A 24982-nucleotide genomic window follows, 5' to 3' on the forward strand; every position below is an offset into this window, starting at 1 on the left:
AATTGGGTGAAATACTAAATCTAATTCTTCTGTCTAATTTGTGTATATTGCAAAATGTAGCTGATTTTATGGTCGCAGTGCTAAAACCCATTATGTTAAAAGAAAATTTACAGTGGCGCAATGCAGTGTTTGCAAGAATAATACGGATTTCCTACTTAAAATAAATGTACCTCCACTATGATGGTTATGTATGATGATATTTTATGGTGCTGATTGTGGTGATAATTTATGTGTTAAAAGGAAGTGAAAAACATTCCCTAGTACGAGTGTCAGAGAATAAAATGAAAAAGTTCTGACCCTTCAAAAATGAGGTTATCGGCTAAGGAAAGAGTCACGAATAATGTGAATATGAAAAACACCCTAGGGCTCAAAAATATTATACCGTTAGAGTAGGATTAAATTTCCCGCTCAGCTCGGAATCGAATCCGGGACCTCAGTGCTGTACACCACTGAGCTTGTCCTTGTCATTTGATTGTGCGAAATTTGATTCTGGTTCAGCTATAAAGTACGTACTGACGTAGGTTGGGGAGAATATAAATGTTACCGCAGGTTTATTAACTGATACGGGTGAGTTATTCTCGTATTTTTAAATATCCACATGAGTGAAGAATTTGAAGTAGGAACTTTTTTTATTACTTAATAGCATTTCCCTGGGTCGTAAAATTAAATTCAGTCACAACTCTGCACTAACTTTCAACTTTTCATGCTTGGAGAAGAGTTACTTGCCTGTCAGCTGAAGTAAACTCCACAATACTTTCCTAATCTTCTTCTTCAAGTCCGAACTAGTTCTCGCCACTTGATTTGAAAAATCGCATGGAAAATAAACATTAATATTAATTCTTGTTAAATAATTTTTAGTTAAATTTGTCATTTCTTTGGATTCTACCACCGCAAAATTTATATGGTTCGGAATCCTTGTTGCTTAGAAACTAGTCTGTCACTTGATTACTCAACTTCTAAACAGCATTCTGTTAATTACTTGTATTGTATTCCATTTTATTTAATTTGATAGCGTGAGATTTTAGTAACTACATGTCATCATTATCGTACTCCTGAAATTAAATAATAATAGTAATAATCATACTAATGTTATTTGCTTTACGTCCCACTATCTACTGGAGGTACTGGAATTTAGACCCACAGGAGTTCTTTTACGTTCCAGTAAATCTGCCGACATGAGGCTGACGTATTTGAGCACCATCAAATACCACCGGACTGAACCAGGATCGAACCTACGAAGCTGGGGTCAGAAGGCCAGCGACTCAACCGTCTGAGCCAATCAGCCCGGCACTCCTGAAATTATATTTGGATTAAATTAGGTACTTCGAGTTCTCTGAAAAGTTTAGTTTTTAGTTCCTCATGAGTGCTAATTGCATACAGCATCTTTATAGCAAAAGATGATTGTTAGAAGACGTAATTCCTGACCTAATTATTAATTAAATAGGGTAGCCCAGTTAAAATAAATAAATAAATAAATAAATAAATAAATAAATAAATAAATAAATAAATAAATAAATAAATAAATAAATAAAAGCCATGTTTCATGCTTGTTTTTCTACCTATTGTGAGTCATTGGAACACTGATTACATGAAACATTTATAGCATGATATTCTATTTAGTTAACAAAATATTACAACCAGACAACACGACAGAAACGTAAAAACAATGAAATCATTTTCGTGAATCCAAATTCCTTTCAAACTGAAAATGTATTTATGGGAATATTAAAATAACAATGCTACATGTGTACTTCATTGCTGTAGATTCCAACAGACGCCTGGGTGTCTCAACTTAGTCTTGCAGGAGTTCTATAAAGTATTAGGGACCAATGACACGGTGTTGCAGCATACAACGATCGAACGAACACGCTTGAGATTGTAGTGGTAGAGAAAAACAAATTTGTGCTGTATTATTACCACATGCTGTTCCGATATTAAAATTTGACCAGAACTTCAGTGTTAAACTGTGTATGCTGTTTGTCATTTAGGCCTACAATGAACATCTCCTGTGACTGTACACTAAATCAGTCTTCGTTTCTCACCGAGCTCGATAGCTGCAGTCGCTTAAGTGCGGCCAGTATCCAGTAATCGGGAGATAGTGGGTTCGAGCCGCACTGTCGGCAGCCCTGAAGATGGTTCTCCGTGGTTTCCCATTTTCACCAGGCAAATGCCGGGGCTGTACCTCAGTTAAGGCCACGGCCGCTTCCTTCCACTTCCTAGGCCTTTCCTATCCCATCGTCGCCAAAGACCTATCTGTGTCGGTGCGACGTAAAACAAATAGCAAAAAAAAGTCTTCGTTTCTGATGTAGGTAAGGTAAGGGTTATTCTGCCCGAAGGCAGGTCCGAACCTCCGCAGAGGTGTTCCTGAGCCGGAGTTTACGTGCGGTAGTGTGGCCAGTTCCTTTCCGCTCCTCCATTCCCTTACCCCCCAAACAACAGCGCGTGGCAACCCATCCAACTCCTGACCACGTCCAACGTTGCTTAACTTCGGAGATCTCACGGGATCCGGTGTTTCAACACGGCTATGGCTATGATGTAGAGAGAATTCAAATTAAACGAAACAGAAATGAAACAGGACGAGGTCCGTTCCTTCGAATTATGAAGTATGTTGCTCATAGGGTCGGCTGATGCATGCATTTCAGTGGGCTTGGCAGACTGATATGTAATAGCAACTACTGGCTCGGTGAGGAAAGCAACGGCAAACTACCTCACTCCTCATTTCCCTAGTACGCCTCTTCATTGATGCCTAGGCCATCTGTGACAGCTGATGGCGGAGATGTTGAGGATCCAACCAGCATTCGGGCTGGTGACTAAGCATACATACATACATACATACATGCATACATACATACATACATACATACATACATACATAACGAGGTTAATATCCATTCCTAGCAAAAGCAAAGTCACCTCCGTACAGGCCATGAAGGCCCTGGGAGTGGTGGAAGGTAAAGGCTTCCACTATTCGTAACCTCGGCACTTGATGGGGTAGAGTGGTTAGCTCTACGCCCGGCCGCCTTTGCCCCCAGTAATTAACCAATAACAATTCTTACTGAATGAAATTAATGAATACATAACAAATACGCGAGGGTGGAATATTTAAATGTTAATGGTAACGATCCAAGAGGAAGGTTACATCAACACTTAAAATAACTGAAAATTTCACATGCATAGACCGGAATACAGACCGGGCCTCTCGTGACGAGAAGCGTGTGTCGACGCAGTTTAGTTTTATTACACTCAAAGTAAATGGAGACAGGAGTGGGGGGAGAGGTGTAATAGCCGAGTGGCATCGTCAATGGTCAAAGTATGTGGGATTTTGAAACGACAAGTCATGTGCTTGTGGCTTGGATTCCACTCAAACCTGGAGGTTCCATGGTTTATGATCACGATATCAACAGTCACGTAAAACTACAAGCTTGCTTGGGTAACCAGTGATAATTTGCTCTGCAATATGTCTTTCGTGAGTATAAATACCACACATCTCATTGTACAAGTGTAGCAAATATACAAGCTGAACAATATAATTGAAATTACATTCGGATATTTAGACTATCTCCAGGATTGAATGTTATTTTGCTAGTGGCTTTACGTCGCACCGACACAGATAGGTCTTATGGCGACGATGGGATAGGAAAGTCCTAGGAGTTGGAAGGAAGCGGCCGTGGCCTTAATTAAGGTACAGCCCCAGCATTTGTCTGGTGTGAAAATGGGAAACCACGGAAAACTACCTTCAGGACTGTCGACAGTGGGATTCGAACCCATTATCTCCCGGATGCAAGCTCACAGCCACGCTCCCCTAACCACACGGCCAACTCGGCCGGTGGTTTGAAAGTTAATGAGTATTCCTGTATCGAGTAAAAGAAGCAACAGGACTTGTTCACGTGCAGTGAACAGAGTAAACTAGCCAAGTACTACGTTATAGCTTCAATATCCCTTAAATTGTTATAGATGTTAAGAAGAGAAACTGAGGTGTCGGAATTTTGTTCTTCAAGGTATTTAATTAATTTCGTATGGATATTTCTAGCCGAGTGTAGCCCTTGTACGGCAGACCCTCCGATGAGGGTGGGCGGCATCTGCAATGTGGAGATAACTGCGTGTTATTGTGGTAGAGGATAGTGTTATGTGTGGTGTGTGAGTTGCAGGGATGTTGAGGACAACACAAATACCCAGCCCCCGAGCCATTGGAATTAACCAATGAAGGTTGAAATCCCCGACCCGGTCGGGAATCGAACCCGGGACCTCTGAACCGAAGACCAGTACGCTGACCATTTAAGGTACTGAAAGGCAACGACAAGGAGTAATCTCGTGTAAACTCCCTCAAATACCACCGACCTTAGGTAAGATCACGCTCTTCTTGCGAATAACAGATCAACAACTAACTGACCGCCACAGAAATCGACGGTTAACTACCCACTTTTGTTGTTAAGATTTATGTCTTTCCTCCGAGGGAAATTGTTAAAAATCGCGCATCTATGAGTAGAATGTCAAGAATAGAAATGAAATGTGAAAAGTACAGCGCTGTTTCGAAAACTGATCTGAATTGTCGACGTTTCCGTAATTTATGACGGAATCATCTTGCATTATAAGTGATTAATAACTAAATTATGTGCAAATAATGCTTCGCAACAAATTATTATTGCAGACACTTGGAGTCATTGCTGTTCACCGTGGACTGTGATTACTTCTGTGACGAGCCAAGGTCAAACCACAGCCTGACGAAACACCTTCACGCCCGCTTATCTCGCGATTAAGTATTGCCAAATTTCGGTGTAGTTTATTCTGGGTCACACTTTATATAAATTAAAATTCATATTTATAAAGATATGTAAAGACAACTGTTAGGGCATGTGTTATCTGTATCATCTCGATTTCGACCATGGTGACATTGCGTGACATCTCCAATTGTTATGTATCTGCTGTTGTTGCTCGTCCTTCTTTTTTTTTTTTTTTAGCTCAAGATTCTCTTCTGCTTTGTCTGTTTGTCTTTTTGATGTGGACGAGGTCATGTAAAAATGTTGTGATGTTCTTCTGTGTCTCGTTTAATAATGTTATTTGATTTACGTCCCACTAACAACTTTTACGGTCTTCGGAGACGCCGAGGTGCCGGAATTTAGTCCCGCAGGAGTCCTTTTACGTGCCAGTAAATCTACCGACACGAGGCTGTCGTATTTGGGCACCTTCAAATACCACCGGACTGAGCCAGGATCGAACCTGCCAAGTTGGGGTTAGAAGGCCAGCGCCTTAACCGTCTGAGCCACTCAGCCCGGCTCTGTGTCTAGTTGATCAGGCTGGTATTTATTTAAATAATTATGTGTGAGTCTGTGATTTATTTATCGAGTGCACATTTATTTAATTTGAATTATTATTTCCTTCTTGCGTTTTTATATTTTCATCGTTGGATTTTTCTTGATGATTTAATGGATTTTGTGTTATTTGATTTACCAATGCGACAGGATCACTGCTGCGGAAATCAGATACTGTAGTTTAAGAATTACACCAAAGTATACAAGATGGGATTATGAAACAAATGGAGACTTGATGAGAGTCCTGATAATGACTAATATTGCAGTTCATGGTAATAATACGAATTACAAGAATATTTTTCTTACTGACTTAAAGTGACCATGCACGATAGCGCTTAGTATATCACCTTAACAGTGCAGTTGTTCCCTCTTGCAGTGAGGACGCCGTTACGCAGTGATGACAGCACCGTCGAAGAGGTATCGTATTGGGTTAGCCTTCCCGCATGACACGCACTCCCAACGCAGGTGGTAATTGCGTTAACTCGATTTCAAGATACATACTCGCTGTCAAAGCTGGAAACACAAGTTAACAGTTGCTGCATCCGTCAGCTAACTTCTCCAGTTATTGCTTTGACTATGTGAAGTTCACTGAATTACTCAGAAAATTCACAAACATTGTGATTATATGATATACTAAGCGCCTAAATGGAATTTGCGTTATCGATTTGGAAGTAAGTGGAGGGCAAATTTAAGAAATGTGTGATGATGTAAAGGTCCCCCGTTGGGTATAGTCGTGGTTCGTACTGTGTTAATGCACGACCACCGGAATATACCGTACATATATTTACAATTTGCTTTAATCGCACCGACACAGATAGGTCTTATGGCGATGATGCGATAGGAAAGGGCTAGTATCGGTAAAAAAGCGACCGTGACTTTAAGCATTTGCATGGTGTGAAATTCAGAAATTACGGCAAACGGTCTTCAGGGCTGCCAACAGCGACCCCGCCGGGAATCGAACCTGGTGTCCGCTGACTGAAGGCCAGTACGCTGACCATTCAGAACCCACTATTTTCCGAAAGCAAGCTGACAGTTGCGTGACACAAACCACTCGGCCACTCGCTCAGTAGTCTTATATTTCATGTTACCTATGTCTAGAGGCGTGAATTTTTCGCATTCACGATAAACGTGACAAAAATGGAAGTAATTTTGATTTCTCTTAACGAATCATATGATTCTTTTAAAGAAAATACTAATGTTAATTTTTGAATTGCCCCAACAAAATCGACTTAAAGTGTAATACCTTATTTTGTGAAAAGCACGAAATTACAGAAAAATCCATAAGAGATACCACCTAAGCGAGGTGGGTGCGAATTTTAGTCTGTGTAACTGATATCTTGCATTCAGGAGGTGGTGGGTTCGAAATCCACTTGCCGACAGCGCTGAAGATAGTTTTCTGTGGTTTCTCAATTTCACAACAGGCAAATTCTAGGACTGTTCCTTGCTTAAAGCCCTGCACTATTCTATCGTCGCTAGAAGACCCATCTGATTCGGCACGACGTAAATCAATATCAGAATGAAAACAGTATAAAGAGTTTGAAATTCCATTCCATGATTACGTGTGTTACCCCTTTTAGTAATCTCTTACTACAGCTAAGAGGTAACAGTGAACGTATTCTACCACCCAGCGGAGGAAATTACACTTCCTGACACAAAACTCTTAGGTGTTTTTGTCCAACTGTGGTCCCGTTTTTACGACTGGATGCCCTTCCTGACGTCGACAAGATTTTCTGAAGTCCCGGAGTAAACATGCATGTCTTGGCTAGATAACATATGCCGAGGTTCACGTATATGAATTTGGAACGAGTTTCATAATAATATTTGCTACAAGTTACACTAAACCTTCCCAGGCTGAGTGGCTCAGATGGTTGAAGCGCTGGTCTTCTGACCCCTACTTGGCAGGTTCGATCTTGGCTCAGTCCGGTGGTATTTGAACGTGATCAATTACGTCAGCCTCGTGTCAGCAGATTTATTGGCACGTAAAAGAACTCCTGCGGAATAAAATTCCGGCACCTCAGCGTCTCCGAAAACCGCACAAATAGTTAGTGGGACGTAAAGCAAATAATATTCTTATTATTACTCTAAACCTTGTTTGTCACTTTCCTAACGTAAGTTAATAAAAGTTCTCTTGCTGTGAAAATGTATATCGTGGGGTCTCTGCGGGTACAATGAATCAGTTGCCTGTACAAATGATGCCACGTGGTAAACCTGGGCATGATCACTTGAAAATGTATTGTATCATAAGGATTAAATTGTATTAAATATCGACAATTTCAATGGCAATACAAATACACTAAGGTTGGAGTTAATTTCTTTTAATCGCCATAAGACCTATCTGTGTCGGTGCGATTTAAAGCCCCTAGAAAAAAACAATATTTTAACTCCATACGATTGCGGAGCCTGATTGTTATGTCTGTCATAGATGTTACACTGCTGTAACATATGGTTCACTGTTCGACATGAACGGAGGTTTTCTTCCCTGCTCTCTAAAGTTGCCAGTTATTCCTGGCTTACAGGCTGTCTGACAGGTGTTGCATTCTTGTCGGTAAAACTGACACTCGAATACATTAAATATTTGAATACGAAAGGCCGTAGCATGGGGCGAGGTATACAAAATCAGATTCTTCTCTACAAGAGTCCACTCAGTAAATGTATATATCAACATTGTAAATTTTCCAAAATTAATAATAAAATAATATACTTTGATTGTACGTGGTTTTCATTGTTTTATCTTGCTAAACAGTGAGGTTAGACGCCATACCAGCCTGCTATGAGGTAAACAGAAACCTTATCTATTTTCTTCAGTGATGTGAACTGAGGTTAATGTGTATCTTGTGAGACATGTGTGTTCCGGTTACAGCCAAGCCCCGTGAGTGTCTCCGGCGGTAGCTGCAAAGCCCAGCCACATGTTCCTTCATATATCAAGCTCCTTGTGTTTGAACATACAGTGTTACCGACAAAGCTTTATCTGGCTCACGCCCAGCATGTCCTCTCTCACAAGTGAAATTACCTCGGCTTGAGGCATATTTCAAGTGCGACCGCGATACACACGCAGCGATTTGTCTGTACATTTATATCCAGCAGCTTTTAGAAAGATGTGTGGTGTAAAATCACACACACTGTTCAGTACATTAAAAATTGTTATATTCATTATCATAGCTCCTGATAGACCTGCCAGATTGTTTTTGTGTCTAACAGGACTATAAGACCTCTTGAAAACTGCAGTAATCCTCTAGCCTGAAAGGATTGCTGGCATTAGGGTGAGCAATTTCCCGCGAAATCTTCGAGCCAGTTCCTGACAAAGTGAGTGAAAAATTGATAATTAGCCTTACTACAGTGGTATACAGTATGACGAATATTATGGTCTGCCCAATGTGGTTTTCGACATTTGGCTCATTACAGATTATACACTTCTGAAGGTAGTTTTGAATTTAGTGAATTCTCTATTTTCGACTTCATTTATCTGGGATTGGTCTGAAGATTTTGCTAGGATATTTTCATTCTGATACCAGCAATCTTGTCACGTCCTGTTTCGTCGAACTCTATCGGAAACCTTCGATGCATATGACGTGGAATTCCCATTGTAGTCTTACATATTCGGTTCTTTACGTGTCGTATACCTCTGCATTGAGGTGAATTTTTCTTTATCCTCTCTATTTATCAGGGACTAGTTCGAAGATTTCTGCGGATAACTTTTCAGATACCAGTTATCTCTTGAATTTCACGGTCGATCTTTCAATATATAGGCTACGACTTGACTTTCCCATTGTGGTCTTCGATAGTCGACTCATTACATGTTGTGCAGGGTGACCCGAAAGTCCATTAACATTCGACGAGGCAATACCTCGCGGAATATTGGAGGTAGAGAGGTAATGATGAGACTCCACATCTAACCGAGTCCGAGTAGGAGAGTTAATGATGACCAACGAGAGTCGGATACTGAAGTGACGAGACTAACACAAACGAATAAGTGAAAACAGTGTCCAACTTACGTAGGGGGCCCGTGGTCACCACATATGTTCCCAGGTCGAGAGCCCTTGATGGCCAATAAGTTAATTACATTAGCTGGTGGTATTGTTTCCATTTTTCTCATGTCTAGTGCAGTACATGCCTGCACTTTCAGTATCCACTGTTCACATTTCCAGCAATGACCATCGCCTGCAGCTGTGCAATAGATATTATTAACTCGATATTGTGGGGCCATATTTGGTCGATAACGTGACTGGTTCAATTCACGTGAAACTGCACTTTAATTGGTGCCGTTGAGCGACCACAGTAAAATATAATAGGCTATATCAGTTGCTGATAGTCGTGGTATATAGAATGACTCAGAATATACTTATGGAAATGAAATTACTTCACGTCGTTCCAGTCAGAACTTTTGTGTTATTTGCTGACAGCTCAGTTTTGTTATATATATATTATTGAAGGAATCAACGACTTCCCACAATTACGGATTGCCACAATGGACAAAGTAAAGCATATCAGGATAGAGAATGTTTTATCATATATAAATATAGCGGTGATACGGATTGTAATACAAATATTTTAAAACCTGTGGCACAATACCTCTTTAGCACCATCGTCTGCCGAGATCAGGGCCGGATTAAAGAGGGGGCTAAAGGGGCTGCAGCCCCGGGCCCCACGTGAGAAAGGGCCCTTGGCCGAACCTAAAATTGTATAAAAAGGCCTGCTGCTCCACCTCCGTGCATGTATATGAATATTTACACTCGCAAAATATCGAACACGCACTCTTCCTTAATTCCTTCTTATCAGCTGTCCGCGTCAGTATTTCATCACTGCTAGAATCAATTACCGTCTGGAGACACGAATCCTCGCTACTTACACACTGTAATTATTGTAAAGGTTATTGTTGACGAAAATTTAAATCTGGCAGCTTGCGAGTACGGACAGAGGGGGAAGGGGGAAGAGGTCTAGGAAGTTGCGGGAGGGGACAGGGGAAGCACGGTGGAATGCGCATGCTATACTATATCTTTGTATCAGGAAGAGAACTTCCAGTTCACCTCTAATGATTGAACCATTCGTAGGTTACGACTGTAATGTTCTTGTAAAATGGATATAAAATATCCTGTTTTGGATGTCGATTTGATAGTGATGATGAGACAAATGTAAAATATGTTTTGGCATTATGAAATATTAACATGAAAAATGGAGAAAAATTTTAGTCTATTTCAACACTTCCCTATTCATCAATTTAAGTCGAAGTAGTTCTATAACGACTTCAGTATGCTAGTCTTACGTGACGTTACGAAGAAGGGGCCCCACATTTTTAAATATCCCAGGGCCCCCAAACACCTTAATCCGGCACTGGCCGAGATGGGCAGATGACCAGCGGCTAGTCGTTAGCTTGGTGACATGTTCAGGAGTATTGCTTCACTTTCATGACCTCGTTCTGCTGCCTCTTGTATCAGATAGCTCCTCACCTGGTCTCAAGGGGTTGAGAGAACACCATTTTATTCCTCAGTACACAATGAAAATGCCTGTACTGGCTGGGAATTGAACGGGAGGCAGGAGCACTAACTCTATTCCACGAGACAGTCGTGAATTCTTATAAAACTAACTTAGTGGTTTGTAGACTGTCGACCTCCGGATCCCAAGATAGCGGGTTCAAACGCGGCAAAGGTAGTCGAATTGTTTAAGGGCGGGAAAAATATGCATTCGGCATGTAAAAAGTATCTGGTGGCATATTTGGTGTTTACCTGGAAAAAAAAAATATTCTCACGTATAGATGCCTCAGTGCGATGTTGTTTTACACTGCCAAATAGTAGGCCTAGAACAAAACTGAACGATGAAAATAACGAGCAGGGAGTCGAATGTCTTCAACACGGTAAGTGAGGACACACAAATCCGTAGCGTAAAGGTTAGTGTTGTTAGCTGCCATTCTCAGGGTCCCGGGTTCGATTCCCGATACGGCCAGAAATTTAAGAAAGGTAGGAAGTCTGGTATGTGGTTGAAACACTACATGCAGCTCACCTCCATTGGGGGTGTGCCTGAAAAAAGCTGCACCACCTCGGGACGAGGACACGAGTTTACTTTTGTCTGGCTCCGTGACTAAATGCTTAGAGTGCTGGCCTTTAGTCACAGGGGTCCCAGGTTCGATTCTCGGCAGGGTCGGGAATTTAAACCATAATTGGTTAATTTCCCTGGCACGGGGACTGGGTGTGCGTGCCGTCTTCATCATCATTTCATCCTCATCACAACGCGCAGGTCACCTAAGGGGATCAAATCAATTATTTGCAAATGGGCCCTGTTGGAACACGCAGTGCTTTTATGATTCATCTTTCTGGTCTTCCATATGGACCATTTTTTCTCCCTGATCTCTCTTCTTTCTTCAGTCCACTTGGTTCCTGGTCTGCTTGGAACTTCATTCTCAGGCTGTACTACCCATCTGTTTACTTTCTTACGGAACAGATTCTGTCTAATATTTCTGATATATCTATCAGGGATTTCTCCATGTACTTTTTGACCTCTTGCATCCATGCAAGACTCTTCAATTTTCTGTTGTATGTCGCAGTCTTGTGTGTAAGCCTTGTTGTTGGGAGTTTTTGAACGTGTCCTTACAATTTCAATCTTAGTTTTCTATTATTATTATTATTATTATTATTATTATTATTATTATTATTATTATTATTATTATTATTATTCCTACTACGGCAGAACATCTAAAAATTACTGCTCGACAGTGTTTCGGAAGAGCATGCCAATCCAAATGACGAGCCCAATGACATGCTGTGGGCGAAAAGCTACACAGGCAAGCGTGGCCTTATAATCCTACATGTTATTATTGCCGTGGCAACTGTGTGTTAACTCATTAATTGTAATAGATTTGAAGAGAAGCTAAGAATGCCAGAACATTTCTCTAAAACATATTTCTGTAACGAGCCAGTAAATCTACTGACGAGCGATTCCCGGATTTGAACACACCAGTCGATTTGTCTGGAATTCGATCTCCCAAACTCGAGCAACGGAGGGAAGTGAATAATCAAGCACGCTACTCAGACACTCATCGTTTCCAAACTACCTGATAATTTGTATCTGATCTGATGAATGCATTTGTTATTAAATGACGCTTGAATAGGGACCCCGCCTATTGCTTTTTCTTGATAGATGCAATTTGTTTTCACTTGTGTCTTGGCACGGTTCGGAGTAAAACATAGCTTCATCGAAGTTTCAGTCTCATTTATGGAAGCTACTGAGGTATGGATGGTGCCGAGTAATGTCACCGGAAACACGACTAATTAATGCGTTTGAATGTTATTCTTAGTGTTAAATTGTGTTGCAATAGGACTTTCCGGTCCAGTGAGAAAAGCAGTAGAAAACTTCCTCACTCCTCATTTTGCATTGTACGTTGCATTTTGGGGCCGCCATCGGACTGGAGGTCCAGTGACTATAATCACGATATCAACAGTCATGTGAAACTATAAGCTTAGTGTGCTAGAAGAAGACGATTAATCATAATAATAATAATAATAATAATAATAATAATAATAATAATAATAATAATAATAATAATAATAATAATCCGCCTCTGTGGTGTAGTAATTAGTGTGATTAGCTGCCATCCCCGGAGGCTCGGGTTCGATTCCCGGCTCTGCCACGAAATTTAAAAAGTGATACGAGGGCTGGAACGGACTCCACTCAGCTTCGGGACGTCAACTGAATAGAGGTAGGGGTTGGGGGTGGGGGGTTCGATCCATCCTCAGCCATCGTCGAAGTGGCTTTTTCTGGTATCCTACTTCACCTCCAGACAAATGCTGGGATGGTACCTAACTTAAGGCCACAGCCGCTTCCTTCCCTCTTCCTTATATTGAACCCATAATTCTACGATGAGAAAATCAACAAGCTACTTTTATTTTTGAGGGCAGCCATGTTGCGCTCCTAGAGCCTCGATGTCGCGTGGGAACGATCTCACCCGCTGCAAGCTCGTGAAATACCGTGACACCTCGGCGGACTTCGAGTGCCCGATAATTCTTTAAATTCACGGAATTCTGCGTAACGAGGGATTTTGGCAATACAGTAAATAAAGAAATAAATAATCTAAATTATTCTTAAACCCTACGTGAAGACAGAGCCCCCAGGGTAAAACATAAATACAGTTAAGCCTAAGTACAAGTCAGCGTCAGATCAGTGGACTAGCTCCACGTGCCAAGGTCAATGGATGAAGAAAACCCGCGAAACGCCCGGGCAGAATTAATTCATTTCACCTGTTGCGAGTGTGGTAAAATTATGAGATTAACATCTAAAATAATCACAAGTCTGTCCGGAATTCTGGAACAAGTCTCATGAAAATCGGTCTATTGGACGCGAAATTAGCAGATTACGCAATCAAGCTTAGTAGTGTGTGTAGCGTCCCTCATAAGACTATAAAAGGAACCCCCCCCACTGCATATTTTTCAGTGTCGATCTGGTTTTTGAAGCGGCGGTAGCTTACGCCCGTCGTCAGCAGAAAATTGTACCAGATTGATCTACAAACATCTTAGTACATGTTCGTGGCTGAGGTCCACATATTCGGTTAGAAAGGGAAGGTGACAGAAAATTTCTGAACTTTTGCCGACAAACTGTGAAAGTATAGGCGTCTGTTAAAGTACACAGCAAATTTTATTGTATCACCTCATGTGCGTTTGAAAGTGGTAAGAGAGTTGGGAAGCTAGTCAGAGTAGTTCTGATTTCGTTATCTGTTGAACACCTGTTGTGTTGTGGGACACAGAGAGAGACAACTCTGGGAAGAAAGCAGACAGTCGCAGTTGACTGCAGAACGAGGGAGGTTCGTGGTACAAATTATAACGAGGAAAGTGCGTGATTTGTGTTATAATTTAATATCGTGTGAAAAAGGCAGTGTTTGTAAGAGTGATATGTTGGAGATGATGATGTTATTTGTACAAATGTACGGCTAAAGGCACGAGGTCATCTGGCGACAATGTAGCCAGAATACTGAGGATGACTCCATTTGCAGGTCTGTCTATATTTGTATTATGCTGTAATTAGATTTCATTGTCTGTCCCAACAAATTTTTCAAGATGATTGTCGAGTTGATATTTGCAATTATCAGGCGAAAAGTGTTATAATTTTGGTCAGCGTGTGAAAATTTTAGTTTGTAAATTTCACGTCAAGAAACTGTAAAATGCTACGTTTAAATCTGGTGTTAATGTTCTATGAGATATTGTCCAAAGTGAGGAAAATTAGGAAAGCTATAATGGTAAAATAGTCGTGGCGAATGTCTTAATTTCATACATCAGTTGAATTCAGAAATGTTTGTCGATAATAATAATAATAATAATAATAATAATAATAATAATAATAATAATAATAATAATAATGTCTACCGCGCGATAAAGAAATTTTTCCTATGTTAAAAGTGCATTTTAACCAGTGTGTTTTACAAGGATCGCAGGCATTTAGATTATTCCAGTGAAATTCGATAGAGTTATATTTGTTCATGGGAAGTAAAATTTTGTGACATCGTGTATATCGATGATACGAAAAATCGCGGTGTGTTCTTGTATTCTCGAGGTCAGAAAGTAGTAGTAACAGTAAAATAAAGAGGTGTGTTTTACAATGGTTGTTGTTTTCACAAGAGGATTGAAATATGAAAAAGGTCTTGGAAATATAAGAAAAATGGATTGAGAGCGGAGAATTTATATATGTGGAGATGAGAGGGATAGGAATACTAAAGATGAAAGGAAGCCTGGATTTTAAGTGATACCGCTGGGATAAGGCGAGGAGAATGAGTTTGAGACAGGCTATGTTTGCCGAGGAAGTATTTGTGAGACAGGCTGTATTGTGGCAGGCTGTAGTGTTTTCCGCTACCAATCCGAAATTTGAGACGACTACTGTGTGAGGCACTGTAGATTTCTAGTAAGATCCCAAGTGAAAAATGACTCTAGTGAAGGTTAAAAATCTTGGTTGTAAAAGTCAAGTGACTAGTTACGTAAAGCCCGTATGAATATTAAGATAATGTGACCTCAAGGATAAAAGAGCATTTAGAATACATGGTTGGTGTGGTATTGAATTTCGTTTCACTGGATATGTCATTGATATAAATATTTGGAATTGACGGTAGGCGATTTGAGAGTTTCGAATGCGGTAGTGATGATTATTATTTGAATACATCCACTAAATGGTAGACGTGTGTCGGGAATTATTATACATTGCTTCCCTAAAAACTTCATTGCACAGGCTGAGATTGTGTTTGAGTTGGAGAATTGTTCGTCACGTATATTTATTTTCGAGTTCACGTATTGTAACGAGATGGAGACTTACTGCATTTTCCGACTTGCATTCGTTTAATAGTAAGAGACGTGGTTCCATGTGTATTGAAATGTCAGAGTTGGTTTGAAATTGTTAGTTCGCCTGATATGCTAGGGGATGCGTAGTACGCCCCATTTTTACGCCCGACCATAGATTTAAGACGTCACATGTTATCCTTGGAGTTACTGATGATGAGACGTCCTAGTTCACGCCCGACGATAGAATTTGGAAGGTATCGTGTACATAGAGATTAGTGTTAGGATGTACAGATTTTAAGTGAGCCCGACGATAGGTCTGGGATGTCAGCTGTACATACTCAAGTCTCAGATTATATGTTTCTTTTGTTTTTGCGAAGTGACCTGGGCGAATGTAGCATCTATAGTAAAATATGAAATATGAAGAGGGTTAGATCGATAATAATGAGGCCAACTAGTGCGTAGCTCCAACAGCTGGAAGGTGTTCCCTAAGATAACGGGACCGCTATCGGCGAATGAGGGTTGCCCAAATATTGGATATCGACCTGATGGAGATTAAATATTTTACTGTAATTCTCCATGCGTGTTGAGTTTTAATGACTTCGATATGTTATTTTATTTTACGGACTTAATTGTTTTGTCGTTCTGACGTCCGTTTCGTTTTGATAGTGTGCATATTGACACTCAGTGTATTAGTGTGAGACTTGAGTTGCGAATGCGGTTTCGAATCGTCAGCCAGTAATATTATTTTATTTTCAATCTTTGTCGTACTTTCATTTTATTCGTAGTTGAATTCGATTAAGTAATCACTTTATAGGTAGTGTGTTGGGACAATAAGTAGATGGATCTGTAATGGTAGTCATTGCTTTTTTTAAAGGAAAGAATTCCTTAAAGCTGTAGTATTTTTCAATGTGGACTGGTAATTTTATTAAGCGTAACATAACCATTTCTAACCTGAAAATCGGTTTGATAATACTTTTCAAGTGATTTACCACTTTTTAATTAACTTCAGTGTTTGGCATTTCTTCTAAATGCGTGATGAATAAGTGTTTCCTGCATTTCGCAGTTTTGTTCCTTTAGAACGACGTACCGTAAGATCCTCGCGGATCATGTTGTTGTTGGTTCCTTCCGAACAGCAGTTTGGGTGTTGCACATTTAGCATCGGGATTACCTTATCACTTAAGGGTGTCATGAATGACAAATACATGGTGGAATTTTATCTCAATTGTGAATGATGCTGTTAACTCGTAGTGAACACCATGCTTTCCCGTAATATTTCGCAACCTATCCAAAGCAACTGATAGTCAATTTGGTTCAATTAAGGGTCCATTCGGCGGGTGTTCCGTATCCGTAAAGGGTATTCGACCGGTGGATAACCTTAATTGAGAGGAAATCAGGCGTTCTACTTGTTGAAAGTCAGATTTTCCACGGATCGTGTGGATTAATTCTCAGTTCTCTTTTGGAGTAATAGGTGCCCGGTTTTCAGGTCTTTCCTCTTTCAGTTTTTCAGTTTCGTTGTCCACTAATGCACTAATTTCTCCGAAGCAACTCTTCGATATTGTGAGAAATAAATCAACGCTATGCAATGTGACTGCGTTTGAAACATTCAATAATAAATAACTTTTAATTTTTTTATTTCAAGGATTTATATTAAAATAATAATGTTGTCGTGTCATTTCGATTTTAATAAAAGTTAGTAAGCACATATTTGCTCCTCATTTCAAGTAGTTAGGCTCTTTTCTGAACCCCATCGTTTGGTTAAGATCGTGACCGAATTTATTCCCGCAACGACCCATGATTTAAGAGTTCTATATTGTTCTACTGTAGCAGCCGTGGCCGACCAACGATGGAGTGGTAAGTTAGGGTTCAATATATCCTTTCCAATCTTACCATCCCTCCACAAGGCCTCTGTTCAACATAGCAGGTGAGGCCCCCTGGCCGAGTTACTGATCCTCCTCCCCAGCTGTATCCTCCCGACCCAAAATCTCACGCTCCAAGACACTTGCCCTGAGGCGGTAGAGGTGGGATCCCTCGAGCCCTGGATGAGTCCGAGGGGAAATCCGACCCTAGAGGATAAACTGTTTAAGAAAGAAAGAAAGAAAGAAAGAATGAAAGAAAGGAAGAAAATAATAATATTAATAATCATAATAATAATATGTTGTTGATGACCCAGAGTCAGTGCATCATATTTTATATGTGGATGAGAGCTGTTTTACAGGTCTGTTCAAAGCACTACTCTAGCGTGGAGGACAGCAGATACTAGCTTTCACTAGCACTATTCTGACAAGAAGCCTTTTGAAAGCTGGGCCCTCATCATGTATCGATACGTATTATCAATGCCAATATCAGCTGCACGCCAATTATGTCACAGTAAAATTCACGTCAATGAACTGCGTTAGATTATCAGGTGAATAGGATACGAATTCTCGTCATCATAACCTGGCTTTAGCGGCCGATACAATACAATATTTCAAAGCTAAAACGATTAAAAAACATCCAATATCCCCATCGGTCTGTTTGAAGCCCTGCGCATGTGATGGTATCAGAAGGTCGTTATGACCGTACAACCAAATAAATGATAGTGACAATGTTTTGTTCGAATATGGGTTCGTGGGTCGTGCGACGCCAGGGGGAGAGAACCAATCGTTATATTATTATATTGCGATTAGCATCACATAGTAGGGAGCTGACATGTTAGATTTCGTGTTCTCTTCGTCACACTACACTGTGATGGCTGTACTTGGAGAGGATTGTATAGTTTTATTTGCAATATAATCAGGCAAACAAACAATTTTAGTCATATATTTTAACTGAAAACTTTATATACAAAAATTAAATGACGTCTGTCTATCTGCCTTCCGATGTGGGATCACGTCTACACCGTTCGGTGGATCTTCATTAAATTTTGCACGAACACTCCCAGACGGAACTGTCACGTTACGACGTTTCATTTCAAAATTGTCCATCTCTGTAGCATAACGGTTAGCTATTGTATTGTTTTTATGTCCCAATTACTACTTTTTGACGGTTTTCGGAGACGCCGAGGTGCCGTAATTTTGTCCCGCAGGAGTTCTTTTACGTGACAGTAACTCTACCGAAACGAGGGTGAAGGTTTTCAGCACCTTCAAATACCACCGGACTGACCGAGGATCGAACCTGCCCAGTTGGGGTCAGAAGGCCAGCGCCTCAACCGTCTAAGCCACTCAGACCGGCGTAACGGATAGCACTAATAGGAGCAGTCCTCGGACGCCTGGGTTCGATTTAAGAATGGCAGGAGGTCTGGTATGAGGTTAAAGTGGTACATGCAACTCACCTCCATTTGAGGTGTGCCTGCAAAGAGCTGCAATACTTCAAAATGCCGTTCGGAGACATGCCGGCCCAGATCGTAACATGTGGTGAATTCTTCTCCAAATTCCTGTGAGAAATGGGAATTGCCCTACCCAAAAACACAACGTTGAAGTTTCTCGAACATTGGTCAATTGCGCACTCATCTGTGAATAACCACGTTCCGAATGGAATCACCGGAGAAGGGCAGCACAACCATCAAGTCGAGCGTCCTTATCAGCATACTTCAGCATACTTTCAGCTGAAAGACACATCCAAATAATAATAATAATAATAATAATAATAATAATAATAATAATAATAATAATAATAATAATAATAATAATAATAATAATAATTGTACCGGGTGGTACACCTCCACACCGCTAATTTAAAATGTGCGCCTGTTGAAACTCCTCTGCTGGAGGAAGTCTGAACTTTATGGACAGTATTAATTTTCAAGTTTCTCAGAAGATGTCTCTACCTGGAAATTTTGGAGTTTTTGAACTGTGTCATTTTCGACGTATTTTTGTTTTGCTTGTAGTAAGAAGTGTGAACCTTCTCTTCTAGAGGACACTACTGAAGATCAACAATAGTGCACCCTAGTGCGGAGTGAAAGAACTATTTTTTTGGGAGAAGTTCTTATTTCAAAAGTTTGTTTCTTGTTAAATTTCTTTCTGTTATTGTTTAAGTTGGCTGTATACCCCTCTTTTTCCCCTTGTTTTAGATTTATCCAATCCCGAATTTCTTTTAGTAATTTCCGACCAATCCGATGTATCTTCCCCCAACTTGGATATGTTTCTGTACCCTAGCCAATAAAGTGATTGTGGGCGGGTGTTCTCTTCCCTAAAACGCCTAGAACCTTCCGCGAGAGTATTTAAACTGCTGATTTTTGGGTCTCCGGGCCACTTCTGTTCCATCTTTCAGTGCGTAAAGTACATAACAGGGGGCAGGAAGCGCCTCTTTCTTCTCCAGCTGTTCAACACCAGGTAATGGCCTCTTAATAACTTCTTTTCTTGCTAGGTTGGCAGTTTAACTCTCGGAGCGGGTTCGAAGCGTTTCCACCATGTAACCTTTTCCTAAAATGTAACCAATCTTTTCATCTATTCTATTTTAAAGCTGCATATTGGGATAGAGAGTGCTAACCCTCTCGAGCTCCCACTCACATTGTTTTGAGGTGAACTTATTTTCTCAACCTATTCTTCGTTAACGTAAAACAAATTGCTCTTTTCTAAAGTCACCTCTGTGGTATGGGATTAGCCCTTGCATTAGTGGCCTAGAGCCAGATTAGGTTTTAAAAACAAGTGTATTAGGAGTGCAGATCGCCTCCTCTCAAATTGTTATTTTAGAGGTCATGTAATTGCCCCTTTTCATTTAATAGACCTCAGTAGGTTGGGTATTTTACCCCTGTGTCTATGTCCAGTGAGGACAACTCGAAGGTGGAGTTTGGTGTGGCCTTTGAGAGGCTTAAAGTTGAGAGCGTGTGGCTCTTTTGAAAATTGAGTGTTGTATGCCTCGCGGAGGCTTTTCAGTGTAATTTGGAGCAAGGACTCCTAGGCATGAATGGGGTTTTCTGCCCCTCTGTTGAAACTTGTGTTTGGGGTAAAACTGAGCTGATTGCCCAAGCATTGTGAAGTCAGGGCGCGAAGCCCAAATCCTGTAAATATTGTAACTACCCTTTGGACTTGCTACTTTGTACCTGCCATGCTTGTTATTTCTTTGTTTTTGAAAAGAAAATATAACCTTGTTAAATTTTACATTAACTTTGATTCCGTAGTTTGAGACCCGTTCACGCCCGCACCTTCTTTCACCTCTACCTACCACTAAAACACGGTAACAAGTGGTAGCAGAGCGTGGTTGAATGGGTCTCAATTTAGCCCTTTTTGACGGTTAAACATTGTTTTATTCCGAACTCTAACAATTTTCTCAGTTGCTGGAATTTTTTTGAGTTTTTCAAAATTGTTCTGTCATCATGCCCGGACCTCGCGATGTTCTCCATCTTAACTATTTGCGCAAAGAGGAGTTGATATATGAGTTAACTATTAGAAATGTGCAATCTGGAGGCACGGTTGCAGTAGACACCAATAAGCTTAGAGAGTCCCTTGATTTGCCCATTTCCATCCCCACCTTGGGAGAGAAAGAAATTGACGACTCTCTTTCCACGATCGTCGAGAATATTACTGGGCTAGCATCTGTAGTTAGTTTTTTTGATGAAAATGATCCTTCTCCTAATCAAATTAAGCGTGTGCAAGCCAGGCTATATCACTTTTCAAATAGAGTTAATGATCTGTTGTCTCTGAAGTTGAATGACGTTCAGAGGAAGGAAGCTAGTACGCTGCTTGAAAATATTTCTGAATTATCTAGCAAGGTCACTCAATTGTTAACTGGGGAGGTTCCTCCCAAAACTAATCAACCCGTCACGGTGAATGTAGGTAGCGAGGAAGAGCCTCATAAGGGAGAAGTCAATAGGAAAACCATTGCTGCTCAAACAACCTCTGCCCCATTGGACGAGTCTGAACGCCGTAACTCATTAAATAATGTACGTTCTGAATTAACTACCTTGCCATTGAAACCTTTACCTACTATGTCACCCGGGTTTAGTAGCTTGCCTCATCCATTGGCAATGTTGCTCAGAGGTATCTCTAAGTTTTCCGTTAATACCACCAGTGACGTAATTTCATTTTTAAGATTTCTAGTTGAATTTCAGGATCATGCCCTTGTTTTTTCTCCTTCTCCATGTCAAATTTTGCAAATTATCTATCCGTATGCTATTGGTATTCTCTCTGATAAAATCGTAAGAGCCATTGCCGAGCAATCATCTATTGAGGATTTCCATGCCCACTTGCTAGCTAACTTCATCCCTGCGAGGGCCAGGTCCTCCCATATTCAGAAGTACTATTATCGGGTACAGCGCTTGGATGAAAACTTGGCAGACTTCATCCAAGATATTAAGTTTTATACTAGGGTGTTTGCTCTTCATTTCCCTGAGGATCAGATTGTACAAACTATTGTGGAAGGGATTTCACCACCCTACAGGTCATATTTGTGTTTCGCGGCGTGCCCGCAAACTTTCTCGGAACTTGAAGCATTGGCCGTCTCAGCGGAAGGAGTTAGATACGCCGATTCTTTGCGTGTAGCGAAAGAACCCCCGCCTTCCTTTAGTAATACTCGGCCTCCACCTCGCCGATCAGTCACCCCTCGTAAATGTTATGCTTGCGGGTCGCCTGACCACCTGCGCAATAAGTGTCCACTGATCAAGTCGAGTGGGACAAGTAATGGGGCTGGTTCATCACAAGGCTGTTTTAAATGTGGGGCTTTCTCACATATCGCCAAGAATTGCCCAAATTCGAATAGCACCCCCTCCTGCTCAACTTCTGGTGCAAATTCCACCTATGCCAATAATAAACAGTGACTAGTGGCTTCGGCTGAGTCGACTAATCCATCTTCCCGAGACTCAGCCCCTAGTAAACAGGTTGTAAATTCAGGGAACGAGCAATTTTCAAATGCATCTTTTGAATGTCCCAAAGAGTGTCTTAGGATTGCGGCGGATTCCCCCGCACCTATTCCTTTTCTTAAGATTGAGTTAAACAATGAGCCTATAACCGCTTTATTAGATTCAGGCAGTGTCTGTTCGATTATTTCGGCTGAATGGTATTCTAAATTGAAATCTGTTTGTAAACTACCTGACTATGTCTCATCTCCTGTCCTATATGTGTCGGCTAATTCATCTCCATTAGAAATTCTAGGTTCCTTACTGGTCAAAATTCGTATTTTTAAATTTACATGGAAAACCAAACTGTTTGTGGCTAAGCACTTGTCTTGCCCCATCATACTGGGAGCGGACTTCATTTCTCACACTGGTCTTGTGCTCGATCTTCAGAGTAAGTCGTGCACATTCAAATTTGCGTCCAATTGTAACATTCCCTTGTTAAAGTGTAATTCTGTATCATGTTCATCTATTTCGCCTACCCAGGATGAGATGTTGTTAGACCTTAGACATCTACCTGAGGAGCAGGCTGATAGTATTCGCAAATTGTGTCAGTCCTTTCCGGAGGTGTTCTCTGATACTCTTGGTGTTACTGACCTTATTGAATACAAAATTGAGGTCACGGATTCGATTCCTGTCCGTTTTCCACCTTATAGGCTATCTCCACCTAAAATGAAGGCTCTGATAGAAATTATCGATCAGATGTTGAAGGATGGTATTATTAGGCCCTCTAAGTCAGCGTATTCTTCGCCTATTTTTCTAGTCCCGAAACCCCAAGGGGGCTTCAGGCCTGTCATTGATTACAGGGCTCTCAATCGGAAGGTGGTGTTACAATCTGTGCCCCTTCCCGACCTTCATTCTTGTTTTTCATGGTTTCGTAAGGCCAAGTTCTTTACTATCTTGGACTTGAATCAGGCCTATAATCAAATTCCCATTGCCGAAGAGTCTAAACACCTTACAGCGTTTGCCACGGACTGGAATTTATATGAATACAACCGCGTGCCTTTCGGGCTTCCCACGGGAGCAGCTGTACTCACTAGGCTGCTAGATAGGGTCTTCTCCGACATCAAATTTGAATACTTGTACCACTACTTGGATGATGTCGTCGTATTTTCGGAAACCTTCGAAGAACATCTAGATCATCTGCGAGAAGTTCTCAATCGCCTTCGTAAGTCTGGGTTAACTGTCAAGTTGTCCAAGGTTGCCTTTGCTAAGCCCTCTATGTCATTCCTAGGGCATATTGTGTCACCTGATGGTGTTGCAGTCGATCATTCGAGAACACAGGCCATCCGTGATTTTAAACCTCCCAAGGACATTAAAGGCATCGCCAGGTTTATTGGTATGGTGAATTTCTTCAGAAAGTTCATTCCTAACTTTGCTAATAGAGCGGCGCCCTTAAACCTTCTTCGTAGGAAAGGCATCAAATTCGAGTTGGGACCTTCTCAACAAGCCGCTTTTGAAGATCTTAAATTGGCTCTCTGTAATGCCCCTGTACTTGCTATGCCTGATTTCTCGAAGAAATTCATCGTCCAAACTGACGCGTCGTCGTCAGCAGTAGCTGCAGTCCTTCTTCAAGAGACTGAACTAGGGAGGCGACCCATCGCCTATGCATCTAGGACCTTGTCGGCTCAAGAAGCCAAGTATTCCATCTATGAGCTCGAAGGTTTGGCAGTCTTATTCGCCTTAGAAAAGTTCCGTCTCTATCTGGAACACGTCAAAATCGACCTGGAGACAGATAATCAAGCCTTAAGCTGGGTCTTAGGTAGGCCGCGTCGTACTGGTCGTATAGCCCGTTGGGCCATCCGTATTTCTGCCTTCCAATTCGATGTCAGGCATATCAGAGGTACCGAAAATGTTGTTGCTGATGGACTCAGTCGTATGTTTTCTAACGACGTCGAGACCCATGAACCGGTCGACAGTTCATCACCTCCCGAGTCCATACTATCTGGTGTTAATGCCATCTTAACAGATGCTCCCATGCTTTTTAGGGATATTGAGAAATACCAACGTGAAGATCCGACGCTGGCTCCGATAATGGAAACCCTTTCTTCTGGGGAACATGTTGTCCCTTATGTTCTGAGGAATGGTGTTCTATGTTGCCCATCGAGGCATGATAAGATGATGAAAGTTGTCGTTCCAGCTGTTCTTGTACCTATGATCTTCAAGTATTATCATGAGACCCCATTAGGAGGGCATCTGGGTATCTTTAAAACTCGTGAAAAGATTCGTGAAATGTTCATCTGGAAAGGTATGGACGGTGAAATCCGTGAACTTGTAAAAGCTTGTAAATCTTGTTTGCTCAGTAAACCCACCATGTCCACCAAGGTAGGCCTTTTGTCTTCGCATCAAGCGTCGCGCCCCATGGAACGCCTGTATATTGATTATGTAGGACCCTTCCCCCAGTCAAAGGGAAATGCTAACAAGTTCATCCTTGTATGCGTAGATGGCTTTACTAGATTTTCCTGGTTATTTCCGACTAAGCTGGCTACCGCTCAGTCTACCATTACTTGCTTAAATTCTATTTTTGCTTCTTTTGGTCCGTGCCAATATATTGTATCTGATAATGCTAAGGCTTTTACATCTAATTTATTTCGTAAATTCTGTTTTGACTTGTCCAT

The sequence above is a fragment of the Anabrus simplex genome, chromosome 1, assembly GCF_040414725.1.
Source record: "Anabrus simplex isolate iqAnaSimp1 chromosome 1, ASM4041472v1, whole genome shotgun sequence".
NCBI classification, from domain to species: domain Eukaryota; kingdom Metazoa; phylum Arthropoda; class Insecta; order Orthoptera; family Tettigoniidae; genus Anabrus; species Anabrus simplex.